The sequence below is a fragment of the Emydura macquarii genome, unplaced genomic scaffold, assembly GCF_026122565.2.
Source record: "Emydura macquarii macquarii isolate MOO-44397 ecotype Brisbane River unplaced genomic scaffold, CSIRO-AGI_Emac_v2 contig_3517, whole genome shotgun sequence".
NCBI classification, from domain to species: domain Eukaryota; kingdom Metazoa; phylum Chordata; order Testudines; family Chelidae; genus Emydura; species Emydura macquarii.
Genome location: NW_027133654.1, coordinates 958,678 through 976,529, shown reverse-complemented (window position 1 = coordinate 976,529; position 17,852 = coordinate 958,678). Strand labels below are relative to the sequence as shown.

Genomic DNA, 17,852 nt, shown 5'->3' with positions numbered 1-17,852 from the left:
AATGGGACTTCACCATCTGAGTCACTTAGGCTGTAAAGCACAGGGTGGAGCAACACTTAAATACTATTAACAATCTGGGGCTAAGTGACTTGCCCAAGGTCACATAAGAAGCCTCTGGCAGAGCAGGTAACTGAATCTAGTTCTGCCTAGTCCCTGGCTTGCACCCTAGCCAGTGGGTCACTGTTCCTTCTAAGGTCACTATCCCACCTCAAAATCTGTGCAGGACAGCAAGATGGGGGAAAAGGGGAAGAAGGCTCCTTATGTCTTGCCCATTCTTGTTTACCCTCACAGAGACCAGACATAATTGAGCCTTTTCCATGTTGCTCAGAGGATGTGCTAGTATCAACAGGCACCTGTCCAGAATATCCAAGATTCTGTGTCCTCACAAAAGCAATATGGCTCCTGGTTAATTTATCCATGTATGGAGCCTTTATTAGAAGTTAGACACACACATGCAAGACTGGGCTAATAGACGCATTTTAAGTAAACAAAGTAAGCTGATAGGGGAAGGTGACCCAGACTGAGTGGCAATGTTGCAGGGATTCTTTGGTTGTGATATTTTACTCCTGGATTCTCTAATGCAACAAGGTTCTAATCTTATAAACAAAAACAAGAAGAATGTGACAGGGAAAATAGCAAAGATCCAAGCCCTTATCAGGTACCAGAAAGTACCCTTGTGACAGAAGCCAGTGAAAGCTAAATATGTACAACCACCATCTTTGCAACACAAATCGTTGCAGTCTGAAAAGCAGATTCAAAAAAATCTTCCAAACATTCAATTTATTTCAGTAGGCCATCCCTCACTGTGACTCAGTATCAGGGAAATAGTTGCACATCACAAGAGGATTTAGACAGAGTCTGTCTCAACACAGCATAAGGACAAAGGTTACCAAATAGTGGAAAAGCTATAATCATCCCTAAGGGATAAAGTTACTTATTCATTATTGACTCATCTGCCAAGAACTAACGCGCAATTAATACTTCCAAAGCTAAAACTGAGGTAGTTTTCTTTTCCCACAGTAACCAAACAAGTCCTTTCAGTAATGTATCCCACTTCATTATCTTATCAAATGTATATTAATAAGTGGTGAGCTAATGGCAGATGATGGGTATATCAACACCCCCTACCCCTCCTGAGGAACTGGCATATCTTGAGATGCTGTTTGAGCTATATATCCTTTTAGAGCTAGACATTTTGAAATAAAGAAGTGAGTGGCAGCTAGTGGTTCTTTCCTAGGGAATATATTCAACTAGAATAATGACCTATCTCTGTATCAAGAGATGAGTGAGAGGAGTAGTTTTATTTAAAGAGCTAAAGGGACAATTTCAGGTTAAAAATCAGATTGGTATATAAATGCATTCTCTATCTTACTAATAACACCTTAGAGATTGTTAAAACTGAAAGAATGCTCAATTCAAATTTGTTTTTCACTCTTCACATCATGTGTTTAGTTTTTTGCATTTCTTTATTTTCATTGTCTAAAAACACAAGGCTTAGTTAGATTTATGCGCAACCCTAATTTTCTGGCTCTCGGGCACTGATTGGATGGTACAGTGTTTGTGCTGCAAATAAATGTTATTATTTTTTAAAAGCCATCTGAATTTTTAAATAAACAAAACTGAAATAGTTCTGTTGACCTTGCTTTTTGTAAGTGATAGTTTCACACAACCTACATTTTAGAACAAATGTGTGTCCCTTGAATTTTTCTAACCTCCTTTTAAATAAATATATACTCCTGGCTTTCCATTTCAGATTAGTCAAGCTATCCATAGAACGGCTTTTCTACTCCATGCAAATAGAGATGAAAGTGCATTTATCTTGCCATAAATAAGTTGGTCTCAAAAGAATGAAGTTCAGAAGTGTTAATTTCAGTTCTTTAGACCACTTCTATTTATGATGCCTTTCACTGAGTCACTTCATGTCTCAAAATATCTATGCTGGCCTCAAGCAAATATGGGGCTAGATTCTGACCTTGCACCAGTATAAATCTGCAGTACATACACTGAAACTGATGGAATTATTCCAGAATTAAACCAGCATAATTAGAATCTAAATTTTTACATAGTTGCTATGGTATGAATATGCTTTATATTTGGAAAATTATCTGTTTGTACACAATGTGGTCAGTTGAGGAGTTAACTGTTCCACAAAAATAGGGAATAAAGGTAAGTTTTGCAATTAACTATTGGAAAAAAGAAACACTATACAGTAGTTCATTAAAAACAAATTACTTTTATTCCCAGTTTGTGTGTAGTCAATTTATGTATAAATGTTACTTCACCACCAAAAATACAGAAGAGAACTTGATATTAGTACTACTTATCTTAGCAAAAAATGTACTGTATAGGTATGACTACTATGGACAAACCACAATGGAAGACTTTGACTACATCTGATCAGAAGGAATTTAATAATGGAGAAGAGCAGATAAGTCCATAGTGGGTGGAATTTTTACTGTGCTTAGGGCCATCATAAGTCATATGCATCACTTAAATCACAATTAAGTCTTCAAAGATATAGCATAGATGGGTTTTAAGTGATACATAGACATTATTCTGGCCCTCTGAAGAGGGATGAATTTTATCCAGTATGTGGAGTAACCAGACAAAATTGCACCAATATTCATAGCTGTAAACTTTTTAGTAAAATCAAAGCATTGTTTTTTTACATCTACATATGTGGTTGTGGCTACCTATTTGTATGTTCTATATATAATATTAACTTACACGTGTATGTACCACATTGTAATGATCAATTAACAAGTAGGTGATAATACGGAATTTTTTATAAAAAATGAGCTGTTAAAAGTTAGAGGGGATCAGAATGTTTGTTCTTTGGAGGGCAATTATGTTAAAAATCACACACACACACACACACACACACACACACACACACCCCCCACAGAATTAACCTCTTTTGTTGTTCAGAAAATCTGGTCAAGCTAATCTTCTCTAACCACTCTTACCTAATAGCTTCCGTGCCTAGGCCATTGAATCTATGTTGCTGTTCTTTGTAGTAATTCCACTCATCAGTAATGTGGCTTTCAGAGATATAATAGTATTTTGCACTTCTAGAGAGTGTCTTCTATGTGAGGGTCTCAGAGGCTTTGAAAACATTAATAAATGTAGCATCACAAAGTCTCTGTGGGATAGGCTATGATCCCTACTTTACAGATGAAGAAACTAACTAGGAAGAAGATAAGTGACTTTCCCAAGGTCACACAAGAAGTCTATAGAGCAAGGAATAAAGCCCAAGACTTCTATGTTTCAGCCCGTTGCCTTAACCACAATCTTTCTGAGATTCAGACTCCACACTGTTGTAGGGAACCGTGCTTGCATATCTTGATATAGGACTGGAGCCTTAGATAAAGAGGAAAAAATTATTGCCATTGCTCATTCTTAAAATGTTTAACACTTGGCATAAATCTTTGCTTTAGTTGTCTCTTAGCTATTAACAGCTTTGCTGCTGACTGATCTACTTGGTATATCAGACAAGCAGTGCCAACTCCAGTGCTATCCACGTACATCACTATGCAACACCAACCAATGGACCATCAGCCCCTCAAAGAACATAACTGCATTCTGCCACATCACAGAAACTGCAGATGAACCCTAAAAGCCAAAGGGTTTAGTTGAACCTTCAGGTTTATATCATGGAAGTAACTGGGAGTGGATATTAGCCTCCACATGCCTTGTAATTCCAGCCTGACGTGCCGTGTACTACCAATTCACATCTAGTTGTTTTATCTACTTGTTTGAAAGTGACCAAATATTCTAGGTCCCTCAATTTTTGGTGCCCATCTTGAAACACTTAATGAATGGGTGCTCAGCAGTTCCTGAAAAAATAGGCTTCTTTAAAGTGTCTCTTTGTGCGTACCTAAAAATTGAAGGAACTAAAATCATTCATCACTTTTGAAAATGTAGGTTTTTGTGTTAGTAATGTCATGGAAAATGCTGGGGCAAATACACTTTGAGATTTTGAATTAGACACTGCATCCTTAACTAAAATGCCTGAATTCAGTTATAAAAAAAAAAAAAGACTGGACTAACATCTCAAGTGCCTTATGTCTTATCCATTCAGCAACAGCTTTAGTCAATCATGTCTGACTGCTAAAGATGTAGTTATGAGTAAATAAAGCCAGAGGCACCAATTTTGTTCAAATGGAGGAGCAGAACTGGCAACCTGCTGGAGCCTTGGGTTTCAATTTGCATATAATGGAGCAGATTGCAGCCATTCCTATGTTTAATCTGAGAACGCAGCCATATGGAAAAGTTCAAATGTGCAGCACTCCATCATAATCAAAGAAATTTGTGGCTGCCTTTATCTTTAATCTGCAGGTGGAGCTGCATCATCCAGATTTGCTAAAGAGCTCAGGCCCCTTCAGCTCCTCTTTATGCACTCCCATTAGATATACCAATTTTCACATGTGCACAGCACACAACAATCCCCATTCAGAACAGTACGGAGCTGAGCACTTCTGAGACTTTGTCCCCAATTGCCAAACACTACAAAATCTGGTCCTACAGGTCCCAGAAAACAATGTTCAGTCTTCATCCGAGCAGTCTGACCAAAATAAATAAATAAATCAAAGTGAGTCCTCTAATCTCCATTAGCAGCCTATGATAGCATTGTAGCACTCTGGGTCACCACAGTGTCACCCTTCATTTTGTGACAAGAAAGCCTGGATCAGGGAGTCAGAGTGAATCAATAGCCTAAACCTCACCTTTGCCTGGGGAAGAACATCTCTGGTCAAAGATTCCTCATATCTCCAGAGTCTATTTCAAGTAAGCATGGAACTCAGTCTAGATCAGGTTATTCTTCTCCTTAGTACAAGTGATTTATTGAGACTGAGGAAGGTGTCTTCAGGCCTAAGTCTCCAAGGTAGATCAATTAATTCCAGGCAATTTGATGCATGTAGAATTTCAGAATAGAGCTTAAAAAAACCCAAAACAATATAAACCAACAGGGTTCTTCTGTCTGCTATGCATGGATGTTGAAGAGACTATGGCACTTTCCATAAGAATAGGGATTTGTCCAGAACCAAAAGGATCTCCCCACTCTTGCCTTCTCTCACCATTACATACAGAGCGTTCACTGTGAGCCAGCAGTCTGCCTGGCTGCTGCTCTGTCAGATAATCACTTTACCATGTACAGCAGCAACACGTCAGGGCTGAGATTCCTGTATGGATTAGACTGTCCTTACAATAGTGTTTACTACTTAGATAGGCATCTTGGGTACTTCACAATAAAAGTTGGCAATAATTTTTTTTTCTGAATTGAGCTCATTATTTGTAAAGTGATTGGGGATTTGAGGGGGATGAAAAAGCACTATGGGAATATAAATTATTATTATTGCTAAGTCATCTTGTTTCTGGATTTCCCTCACCACTGATACATTCCACATAACTTCCAACATACATTTCTGAGGAACTTTACCTAATCATAGTTTACTGATTCTCAAAGTTATACCCATTTATACATGCAAGCATTTGATGACTAACATTTTGCATTTGAGAATGAAAAGAAGTCCTGTGGCCTTTTCTTTAAGAATTCACTCTCTATTTCACATATTGGCTCCTGCACAAATAAACAAATCATTAATAACTACAAGGCTGGACAGCCATTGCTTCTCAACAGTACAGCCTGCCAATACTCCGCAGATATGGATCTGGAGATATATTGCTGTTTCTGCTTCCCCCAGAAAATCTTTTCCAAGGACCTACACCCTAGTCTAGCTTGCGCAGATTCTGAAAATTGTTGTTTATGACTGTGGCTATGATCTTTGACCCAAGTAGCGGTGCCAGGAATTAAACCACAGTCTATAGAGAGCAACAAGATCCATAAGCTAGAATCTTCTAACATTGTGAGTCCACTGTATGAGTGTGCAAATTCTAAGCCACATGAGATGGCTATCCCAGGATAACATTTCAGATGCTGCAAATCACTCTGATATTGTTAAACCTTTTAAAGTCTGGCATAGTTTTCAATGGACAGCATATCTGTTAGTAGGATAAAGTCTGAACTGCAAAATAAATAAAATGATAAATTTCCTAATAGTGCTGGGCAGAGTGTCCTTGCAAGTATAATGTACATATATTAATTTCCTACCGAGCTAGCACTGACTTTCAAATTTCCTTTCATCATATTATAGTAAACACAGTGCAGCTCTCTGGCAAACAACAGTAACATTCTGCCTGTAATATCATATTCGTCTGAAAAAAACTGTAAGCACGGAATGTGGCTTGACTTGGAATGGCACAATACACTGTTTTCCAAAGAAACTTAATTTTTAGAAAATATTACATTTTAAACAGAAGAAAAACCAAGACTATTTTTACAGAGGGCAGAGTGGTCATTTTTTATAAGGATTCCAGACCCTGTAAATATGTGGAATGCTTTTAAAGGCAACTGTAGAAAGACTGGAATTGTCAACATTTTCTAGGTAGAAGCGCTGTACCTGGATTAAAGGATAATATAAATTGGCACTTTGTCAAAATTCTATATCCAATGATACATAGCATCCTGCAGCAAAGCTTTTTGCTCAGTGTTGCCCTATGAAGAAGAAACACAAGGAGCAGAGGATGTTTTTAAATAAAGGAAACAAGAGGGATTTATTGTATTTAAGATCTCTTATCATTTAGAATGCATTTCTGATAGACAAAGGTAGAATTTATCTTGGAATTTTAAACAATGGCCTACATTCATCCTTGGCAGAACTTCATTTAAGTCAGTAAGATGAATTTGGACTAGAGTGTCCATGATCTAAAGCTATTTCTTCTGCCTTTGACTTTTCAATTTCTGATGAAAGGTGTGCATTTGCTCATCTGTCTATGTGATCTGGCAAGGAGAGAGAGTTATTTCAGAAAAGAGAAGTTTTGACCCAAAAAAACACTGCACGTTGCCAACATTTTCACTGCTCTCCCTGTTATTTGATAGTTTAAAATGAGAGTTTTCTTTCATAACCTATTTATGGATACAGATAGACTTGTGAGGTCACAAGTTCTGCATTATGCCTTCACTGCGAAATCATCATAGAGTAACAGATGGGAACGTCTGAGAAAAAGCACATTCATTTCTCCTTCTCTCTCTCTCTATATCTATAGATGTTATTATAAAGCGCCTATAAAACGTTGTCTAACATTTGGAAGTGTCATACTTTAACGAATAAATGGCTCAAACTTCCTCCCACTGAAGCAAATGCCAAAACATCCATGGTCTTCACTAGTGAACCATCAGGCCCCAAGTGCCAACTCTCTCCCTGTGGAAGCCCCACAAACTGCAATAGGCTTTCCACCAGATGTACATTTAGTCCAAATATGAATGATAATTTCCAATAAAAAACATGCAGCTGATTAATAGATATATCCATTATGGATTGTGTATGATACAGTGTATTTGACCATATTTTATTATATAGTCACCTGACCAGCCTGCCAACCTGACTCACCTCCCTTTCGCTAGGACAGACAAACCAACCTGATGCACTTCCTATGTGACCCACCTCCTCTGTGCCGGTTTCTGACGTATTAATATACTGGGTGCATGTCTGGAGTGAGAACATCGGTCAGTGGAAAGTTGAATTGGTATGTATTTTGGATAAAAGTTTTGCCTCCTCTGCCTCAACCCCTCTCTGAACTGCTCCCCAAAAATCTTAAAATGGTTAATTTTCAGATATCATCTGCATGGAGACTGGCCAGTGTCCTAATGTTTATGGGCAGGATCCTGCTTCATTTCAGTGCAACTGAAGTTTTGGCTTCACTGGAAGGGAGATCTGGCTTTTCATTTGTATCAGGGAAAACTGTTTCTTGTCAGGAATAGTTCTACAGTACACTGACAATGCTGCTGTTTATCTTTCGTTAGTGTTAATGCAAAATATCAGACACCGCTTTACTGTCCTTAAGTGCTATTATTATATCAAGATAGCATAGCGGATAACTCAGGCTTGTAATCCATGATAGAACTCCATTCAAAACAGAAAAAGCAGCTAGTTTTCAATGGATTATAAGATTAAGTCCCCTTAGACTTCAGAATCACAATTCTAGCACTGGTTGAATAATATTTTTAATGTCGACAATGTTTGTACAAGACAAAGTCAACTAAGCATTTTGCATGAGCTGTTGGGTGTTCTTTTTAACCTCACTGTTTAAATAAATTATAAATGACGAGAACTTTAATGTTGCACTGCTAATAAATCCATAGCATGAACGTTATATTTGTGCTTTGGCAATCACACATTATAGAAAGGTGTTTTTGAAAAATGAAATTTTGGGGGTCAATACTTTTATTTCTCTGGTTTATTTTCTCAAGGTATTTTAATTCTCCTTTTTTCTTTCTTTAGAACTGCTTTCTTAGTATGCAATAACCAGATATAAATTATCGTTAGGAGGGTTATTGTACTTGGATATATCAGGATTTTAATTTCTTCTTGTTTTCCTTACAACTGAATGAGATTTTTCAAATAAATGCCTCCTATATATTGACATTAAAATAAGCTGAAATGGCAGAGGGGTTTACTATTTCATTTCTCTGAATATGGTGACATGCATATTAAAATGAATACTACCATGGTGATGCAGTCTCCAGGGAAAGCAAACTTTGGTAAATCTTCCTGTACCTTAGCAATAACCTGACATTTGTCACTGTCTCACTGTTATAAAGACCAATGTTTTTTTTTTAAAAAAAGTAGTCAAATCCAGGGAAGAATAAATAGTAGACTTTCCATAGAGATAGCCTGTGGAATAGTTTTGCAAATCCAGCAGAGGTAATACACCATTTGTGACATTTAAATGTAATTGTGTCAAGTTTTCATATACAAGGAGATAAACAGAATAACACAACAAGAATGAAAAAAGAAATAGTTCCTATAAGAGAGCACAGTGGGTCTCTCTCCTCTGAAGCAGCAATAGAACAATAGAAATGGAGCAGATGACCTCCGGTCATAGAGCTACAAGGAATAGTCAGTACAGTCAATCATTCTGGTATTCTTAGGACAGCTATGAAGCACTAAAGATTCATTGACATCTCAGCTTTACATATACAACTTCCACCTGAGATATAGCGGATACAGCGGTATATGCTGTGCATATACAAGTATTTTGGAGGAAAGACTATACCCACTTTTTTGCAGCTGCGATAGCGGTCCTCAGCTCCTGGATTAAAATGGTTTTAGTCTCCTAATAATAAGGCTGGTCAATATTTTTTTCTTCCAAAACAGAAGATAGATTTTTTGACTAAATACAAATTTTGGTGAAAATATCAAAGTTTTCATTAAAAAAACCCAAATATTTTGGTTTATAGCTGAAAACTGAAAAATTTCCAATCTGAAATGGCACCACAGCACCTTCTGGGAGTCATAGTTCGGGGGCCTCGTGATTCCACAATCCACTAGGATCCAGGCTCTGCAGCCAGACTACATTTCCCATGATCTGCTACAATCAGGAACCCCCAAAATGAATTGTAGCCACTCACAAAGAAGGGAGGCTATGTTGCATCTTGGATGACATTATCCAAGACCCCTGGCTGCACTATAGAGGAGAACGGGGGCATGAGGCAACCAAACTGAACTTCTATTAGGCACCATGGCACATTTCTGAATAGAAATTTTCAGTGTTCTGCCAAAGTTTTCCAACATTTCCCAATTGAAATTTTTGGCCCACATTTGTTGGTTTAGATTTTTTGCCAAAAAATGCAAAAATGCGTATGTAAAAAAAAATCCTGACCACCTCTCTTCAACAATCTCCTTCATGAAGGATGGGACAGGGATACAGTTAAAAAAAAAAAAAACCAGTGAACCCTCTACCACTGGCTATGGACTACAGATGGTGAGCATTAAACAAACAAAGCAAAACCAATCACTTAATCAGTCTTCCACTTGTGATCCCAGCTTCCATTTTCACACTCTCAAGACAAACACATATAAACATCACCACTGTTTGTATACATTCTTATTGTATTGCTTGACTTCTAGCAGATTTACCTGCAGCCAGATAACAACACTAAAGTCTTAGAAGACTAATTCATGTCAAATTCTTCCCTTTTAGCAGTGGGGAGAGACAAATGTGTGCAAAAATGGGACAGGGGATGTGAGGAGGGCAGCTGCAATAATTGTTCTGCTAAGCCGACAAAAAACGCTTCCATAAGAAGAGGCTCTGTGAGTAGTGGAGCAAGAAGCAGGGCGTAGCCATGCTCTCTGGGAACCGGGCCTAGAGTCTGCAGGAAATGGCTAGGGCTCAATGCTAGTCTGTCCTACACTGACACCCCCAAATGTGCTACTGTAAAAAAGGAAGCAAATGGCACCATGATGTATTATCCTGTAGTGCTGTTTTTGAGGAAAATAGTGAGGTTTTGATCCACAAATGGGGTGTAGCTCTCAGAATTCAGTCAGATCCACAGGATTTGGTTTTGAGTTTCCTGCAGATTCCTTAGCTAAAGCATCCAGAGAATCCACCAGGTATTTGTAAGTAATTTTCTCCTGCTATGGTTTTGTTCGCCATAAACGGAGTTTCATTTGGGTCTAATAGATTTACACTTTCATACATTCTATCCTTAGAATCTAGATTTGCCTTTGGTCATCATCAGTCAGTATTTCCCTGGATACTCCGTGGACATCCCAGATATATTTTTCATTCAAATATTTTCCAACTGATGCAGTGGAAGCAAAATAGACAGTTTCAATCTGCAGCATCATAGCTCCCTTCTGAAGTTATAAACACTACAGCAATTTAAGTAGGTCTTAAAGAGGCATGGAACTTAGACCTGAAATGACTGATCAGTCTGGAATACAGGGGACTACATTCTGCACTTGCAGGTTAATGGATTTTCACTTTGTGCATCTTTGCTATCTTCATTGTGATCATATTTTACTCCTCCCCTTAATGCTTCAGACTTCCATAACACCTTCCATTTGAAGGCATCAAAGTGCTTGACTGTCATTAAAAGATAAATCCTCTTCCCTGTGCAAAGCCTAAGTGACTGGGCTTTGTGTAAGAGGTTACTGTGGCAATCTTTGTGGGGGAAGGCTAGAATCTAGCCCCACTGCCACCACATTCAATATAAGGGGGGTTGGCCAGCAGATCTACAAAGTCACAGATACACTATCCAAGCCTTTACCCCAAAACCCCCCTTTGTTCTAGCATGTATAGAACACTCATAGCATATTGGCTTTGGACACTTTCAAAGGGCATTCAACATCCTCTGTCACCCTCTCTTTTGTGCTGTGAAAACACAGCAGTGCTGCTGCATTCAGGATCTTCCATGCCCCCTTCCTTGGGACAGAAGAAGTAGAAGAGGAGTATTATTCCCATGGGGAAACTGAGGCATGGAGCAGGTAAGTCACTTTCCCAAGGTCTGTGGCACAGACTGGAATAGAACCCAGATGGCCTTAATCCCAACCTGGTATACCGACCACTAAATCTTGCTTCTGTTAAAATTAAGAAAAGTTAGATTACAAACAAAAGTTAGATTGTCTTTTGCTACAAAATTGTTATTTTCCCTTCTCTGTAATTTTAATGTTTAAAAAGGAAGGTGTCCTGAGAGATATACTTCAAGGCCAACAATAAAAATATTATAATAAATACCAACAACATCAGACAGCCTTAGCAAGTATTACAGTGCTTGTATCTTGGCTTTAGACATTGGGAAGAAGACAAATCCTTTAAGGAACCAGAGTATGTATATTGTATATGCATTGGTGGGAAGCAAATGAACCTGAAGTGATGTTGATTTCACAGTGGCTTAGAATGCAGTAGCCTTGAAGTGGTCTGATATGCAGAGTGCTAATTAGGGCTCAGTGAGTGAATTCTGCTTGTTCTTGCACCTGTTGCTGTGTTATTCAACAGGATTGTTTAGATTCCTAATCTAGATTTTCATTATAGAAACAACCCTTTTCACAGTTAAACTGCTAAAACTGAAGTTCATGCAACAGTATTCAGCAGGACTTTAACTTCAGCACTTTTTTTTTTTTTTTTTTTTTTTTTTGGCCTCTTGAAAATGAAAAGTTTAACTTGTTATGAGCTGTTAATCTTGTCCTCTAAAAAGCCACCGAAAATAAGTTTTTTGACCACTTTCACAAAAACTGCACTAAAATTAGGAGTCGCTCAGCCCAATGCCATTGCAATTTCTTCTAAGACCTATTGTAAGAAAGACCTATGTAAATGCAAATATTTCAGTCACTTTATCTGACAGTCAAGCAGGATCTCCCTGTGAGACAGACATGGGTTTGTATTAGTATAATCCTCATTTGCAGGGGGAGAAATACTGTATATATATTTCTAACTCATGACTGTTAAAAAAAATAATACCATTTGTTCATGGAGCTGATCCCTCATGGGGTTTCATAATCACAAACCATAATTAACCCAAAGCAAAGAAAGAAAGGTACAAAGGGGCACATGTTCCAGTTAGAGGTTTTTTTTTTTTTATGATACTTAAACCAAAAGGAATTTTTTTAGCTATGCAGTTAACTTATCTTAGAATGCTGTTCAAAACCAAACCTAGATTTACAGACTCCTGATAGCGTGCTCATATTAATTTAGTTACATGCCTCCTGGGAATTTCCCACATGAAGGACATATGAGAACAATATAGATTGAGAAAATTATTAAGAAAATATTTAGCTATTACTTTACAATGATAACATTGCTACTTGCTTTGCACTGTAGATCATTTCAAATTGAATGTTAAATGCTAGGTAGTTAAGTTTGCACGAGGATATAACTATTGCACACACAGAATCACTTTGAAATGGAGAAAAGCTACAATCTATTCCTTCCTTTGAGTATTGTGATTCTTCTTGCCCTGTGCAAATTTAATACAGAAATAAGTAGTGTTTCATCAAAATCTGCAGGATGCATTGAGAGGTGAGGTGTTCTTTTTCCTCTTTTCTAAACAGCAGTGCAGAATAACAGCAGCTTAAGAAAAAAAATGAATTGCTACAAAATAAATAACAATGCCACATAAATGTGCAGCTACTAACAACAAACTCTTCTGCGTCAGATGAGCTATGATGCGCTCCATACCTGCAATCAGCTGAGGAGTTTGCTTCTGTTCCCTGCGTCCTGGAGGTTATTGTATATCCAATGGAGTGATTAAGTGTGGTCTCCCACTGCTGCTTTCAGTTCTGACTCAACCAGGCTGCTGCAGATGCCCATAAGTGCTCATTGTAAAAGAGCCGCCAATGGGGAGCGTGTGCCTTGCTTTGCAGGGTCTCTGGCTGGCTTTGGTGCAGATGTGAAAGGAACACTGAAGGCACAGCACTGACTCTTCTCAGTCACTGCATGGGGATATCATCAAAGTCTAAGCTTTCTATTGGCTCTGATCACCAAACAAATCACACCGCCTCCACCCGCCCCCCACCGCCCTTGTTTCTCATCTAGCCCACAAACATTGCTGCTCCAGACACTTCAGTCGCTCGCTGTGTTTCTGCTTTCCTCCTTCCAGTCTGTGAATTTACAAGCTTGTAGTCGGTCGGCTCTAACGTTTTTTGTAATCAGACTTCCAATCCAAGCCCTCCTGTTTCTGCAGGGAAATTCTCCATCGACTAACCACCAGAAAAAAACCTCCTTTAGAGCCTCCACTTTTTATTGAAGGACCTGCAATGTTAAGAATACATTGAGGTTATGATTGTGTGAAATGCTGACATTCAAACACATTGATTTTCTTGACTTTAAAAAAAAAAAAATCCCTTACTAGTAAAATTAAAAGCTTGCAGAGTCTAATTACCTGAGGGATAAAATGGTGAAATCTTCAACTGAGTCAGGACAAAGTTCCCATTACCTGTGTTTGCTTGGCTTTCTGTGTACAATTTGGGCTATTATTCCTTTTTTTTTTTTATTTATTGAATGAAGCCATTTTTAATCTGCATCAAATCATGCCATTTTAAAGAGAAAGAAACCAGGATGCCAAACCACTTCTTACCTGGATCTGAATTTATCACATAAGAGCAACTTAAATGGCTCCTTCATTATGCTGGAATTTTGTGCCTGGTCTTCTCTCTCAGGTGGGTCAAGGTGCCTTGTGGGGTAGGATTTTTTCACACACAGGGATTGTGCACAGTTTAGGTTCAAATCTGAGTCCTATCTTCTGTGAAAACTGACAGTCCTGTGCCTTTAGTATGACTCTGTTTAAATAAGAGAGAAATAGGTTGTTTGGGCTCTTTCCTGCAAGAAGATGTAACATTTTGTGTAAACATATTGGCACAGTTGCCTATGAAAATTAGGGAGAACAGAATGTATCGGTTATAACATCCTTAATTTAGGCTGTGACACATACTTGACTGGTGCTGTTGAATTAAGTAAAATGCATTGATTGCCATTAAAAGTCACCATTTACCCAAGTTAGCACATCCACAGCATCTGAAATACAGGGAAATAGAGTTCCTGATGAACACCTATCCGCTAACAGTGGGTAAATTCTGAGTCTGAAATGGCAACCTCTGTGGCACTTATTTCTGCAATTACTCTTTATTGGTCATATTATTGGATACTCGTCCTCTTCACTTTATAGTATGTATGCTATTTGTCTCTTTTGGGCGTACTGATTTTTAAATGAACTTTGGAGGTTTTCTGGCAAAAGTCAGAAAAATAAATATAAGAAATAGAGTATTGGGAAAAATGTAAAATATTAAGAAAAAACCCTACACTTGGTAATTCATTCACCACTGATCACTCCAGTTTTATGCCAGTATCATTAAACTCAATGGAGTTGCTGTGACTCAGCATGACTCTGTGTGCCTAGTGCTGCTCCATCCCATTGTCCATTCAACTGATGTTTGGTTGGATTCCTTTGCAATTTTGACTGGGTTTTCCTCAGCCCCAGTTCATTTTAATGGGTTTTTAACCTGTCCGTTTTATTTATGTCTGCTTAAGTGCTTATTTAATCTTTTCCTTTATAACTATAATGACCTTCCACAGGTTTTCATAATCCTAGAAGGTATGTGGATTTAAAAGATTTAAAAGTCGTTTGACTTGGTAAATAATTTTTGTTTTGTCATTATCTGGCTTATTTCTTTTTAAAGCAGAAATGGTGCCTGTTCTATTTGTTCAGTTAGTAACTTTTATGTTACCCACATATTCATGTTTATTCATTCAGCATAGCTAGTCATAAGGCTAATTGAGTATTTTGGGATCATGGGAGTCTTATTCCTTTGCGAAGCAATCATTGAGATGTGCCAGGTGCTACAGGTTTTAGTCTGATGACGATAAAAGATACTACGTTTATTCCTTTGACCTGGTCTACACACAGTTTTTGTAACAGTATAACTCTGCTGTTTAGAGATGTGATTTTATACCTATATTGTTATGCCAGTACACTCTCAAATGTGGATGTAGTTGTACAGGTATAAAGGAACCTTATGCCAGTATAGCTTGTTCCCCTTCCTGTAGACCAGTAACTGCTCTAGTATAAAGCATCTTTGTACTGATATAACTGCATTCACACTACAGGGGGTTGTATAGTATATCTATAGTGATATAGTTAATGGGTACAACTTTTGTGTGTAGACAAGCTTTCTAATACATATCGATTGTAATATAGGCCCCAATTCAGCAACCACATGCCTATCTTTAAGCACATATGCACTCTCATTAACTAAATTCTCTCCTATGCTGGCTTCATATCAGTGTCACTTGAATTATCCTTATATACGATATTATTCAAATTCTTCACTGGTATCAATTGACATAGCTCCACTGAAGTTAATGGGAATAAACACACGCTTAAAGTTAGACATATACTTATATACCTTGCTGAATCAGGGCTATAACACTTAGGATATGTACACACGACGGCAGCAAATTTGCCTCCATCAGATCGATCTATCCGGATCAATTGAGTGGCAGTGAAGACCCGCTCAATCGATCCGGAAGTCGATTCAATTAACCACCACTTCAAAAGGCATAGCGCTGCATCAATGGGAACGCATTTCCCGTTGGCACAGCACAGTGGAGACGGCGCACTAAAGGAAAGTTAGGAAGTCGACGGGAGTTACACAAGCTACTCTGCGTAGCTTGCTGCCGAATTTCCCAGTAAGTGTGTACAAAGCCTTAATCTCATATTGTTGATGTATCTCCCTTCAATTTTTGATGCAGCTGTGCCAGTTGACACCAGCAAGGAATTTGGCTCATAGTTAGGGTGACCAGATGACTCGATTTTATAGGGAGAGCCCCAGTATTCGGAGCTTTGTCTTATATGGGCGCCTATTATCCTCCTGACCCAATTTTTCACACTTGGTACCTGGTCACCCGACTCATAGCCCCTATACTGATTGGTCAACCACCAGTGAAATTCAGTCACCTCTGGGGTAAAATGTAGAAACTGTTTGACAGCAGATAGCAATATTGCATAATAGTTTGGGACAGGATACACAGAAGAACACTATGTCCAGCTGAAATTGCAGTGGGAATTTAGAGAAAACCACACCCACTCCACCACAATGTGTTCAAATTAGAAACAGAACAATACTTTTGGGGTTTTCATTCTGCTCATTTCAGCACTTTTCTGCTGATATCAACAGCAGCCCTGAGCCATGGTGACATATGTTAGTAGCTGAGACAGGGCACGCCCCCGTCATGTGACAATGATAAAGAATCACAGAAAAAGAAACTTTCTTCTAACACTGAACAAGGAACTTTATTCTAAGAAAGAAAACAGTTTTATCTCTAAAACTACACTCTCTCTCTCTCTCTCAGGATTGTCGTATTTTCTGAGAGTGAGGCTGTTTTTGGCATGTGTGCGCTAGCGGTGTTTCTGAGAGTCTGTGTTTGTTTTTGTTTTGTTACTTGGTGTTTCTTTGCTTTTGGGATGTTAGGGACAAAGAGGATGGCAATGATCTGTTTGACTCCTCATTGAATCCTGATGTCCCAGCCAGTCAGCTTGATAAGAAGGGTGAGTACAGTGTGATGGAGTTTAGTCCCTTTTTGGATAGCACTAAAGGGAAGCAGGGAGTTGAGGCCTATTTCTACAATTTACAGCATTTTGTTTCACTCAGTTGCCCTTGTCTTGAGAGATACCTGGTTGATCGTAGGAAACATTTCCAGCTCAAAGAGTTGTTGAACAAGGTGAGAAAGAGTCCTTGGATTGTTCAAGCTATATCAGTGTCGTTTTGTTCAAACTACTTCCACTTTCCATGGTTTCTCTCTACTGCTTGACTCTGTCCTTCTAGTCTCTATGGTGCTGCTCAGTTTTGGCTCTCTAAACATTAATGGATGCTAGGATGGTCATAGAAGGGCACAACTCTTTGAATTTCTCAGACAAATACAGGCTGATGTTGTCCTTATGCAAGAGACACACTCAGACCCTGATAATCAGGGGAACTGGTTGAAGGAATGGGATGGAGAATCTTTCTTGAATCATGGCTCCCATGACATTGCTGGGGTAGCTGTTCTCTTTTCCTGAGGTGCAGGGACACAGATCCTCTTGTGGAGGAGATTGTGCAGGGCCGGCTCCTCCAGGTGGAATCAGGTATTAGCATTACCGTATTTAATCTTTTTACTGTGAATGCCCCTACTCTGGGGTGAGATCGTGTCTCTTTTCTGCAGACACTTGCCTATGCTATGCTTGGCTGTAACCCTGATCCTATTATTGTCCTGTGAGGGGATTTCAATTGCACTGTAGATTTTGTTTTAGACAAGGAACCATGAGGAGTCACACCTCAGTTAGCCAGGGAACTGTATTGTCTCCTGCAGACTTTTGTGCTAGTAGATGTTTGCAGGTTGTCTCACCTCATGGCTGACAGTACTCTTGACTGAAGCCTACTCCCAACCAGGTCTCAGCGGCTAGACTGGATCACTTTTATACCATGAATGCCAGTGTGAATGTATTTGTTTGGTCTTCAATGTCTCCACTCTCTTGTCTG

At 38.7% G+C, this 17,852-nt stretch overlaps 1 protein-coding gene across 4 annotated transcripts in view; it reads right to left on the bottom strand.

Annotated features, from left to right (window-relative positions):
* GREM2 (gremlin 2, DAN family BMP antagonist) overlaps positions 1 to 13,819 on the bottom strand; it is a 46,190-nt gene extending 32,371 nt beyond the window's left edge. For 3 of the 4 annotated variants that reach the window (XM_067535890.1, XM_067535889.1, XM_067535886.1), the window contains exons 1-2: positions 13,721 to 13,819; positions 13,018 to 13,590 (exon numbers count right to left, since the gene is read on the bottom strand). The gene's annotated coding sequence lies outside the window, so the exon portion shown is untranslated. The remainder of the gene's footprint in view (positions 1 to 13,017; positions 13,591 to 13,720) is intronic. The other variant, XM_067535887.1, reaches the window with a different exon arrangement.
* Positions 13,820 to 17,852: the final 4,033 nt, after the last annotated feature.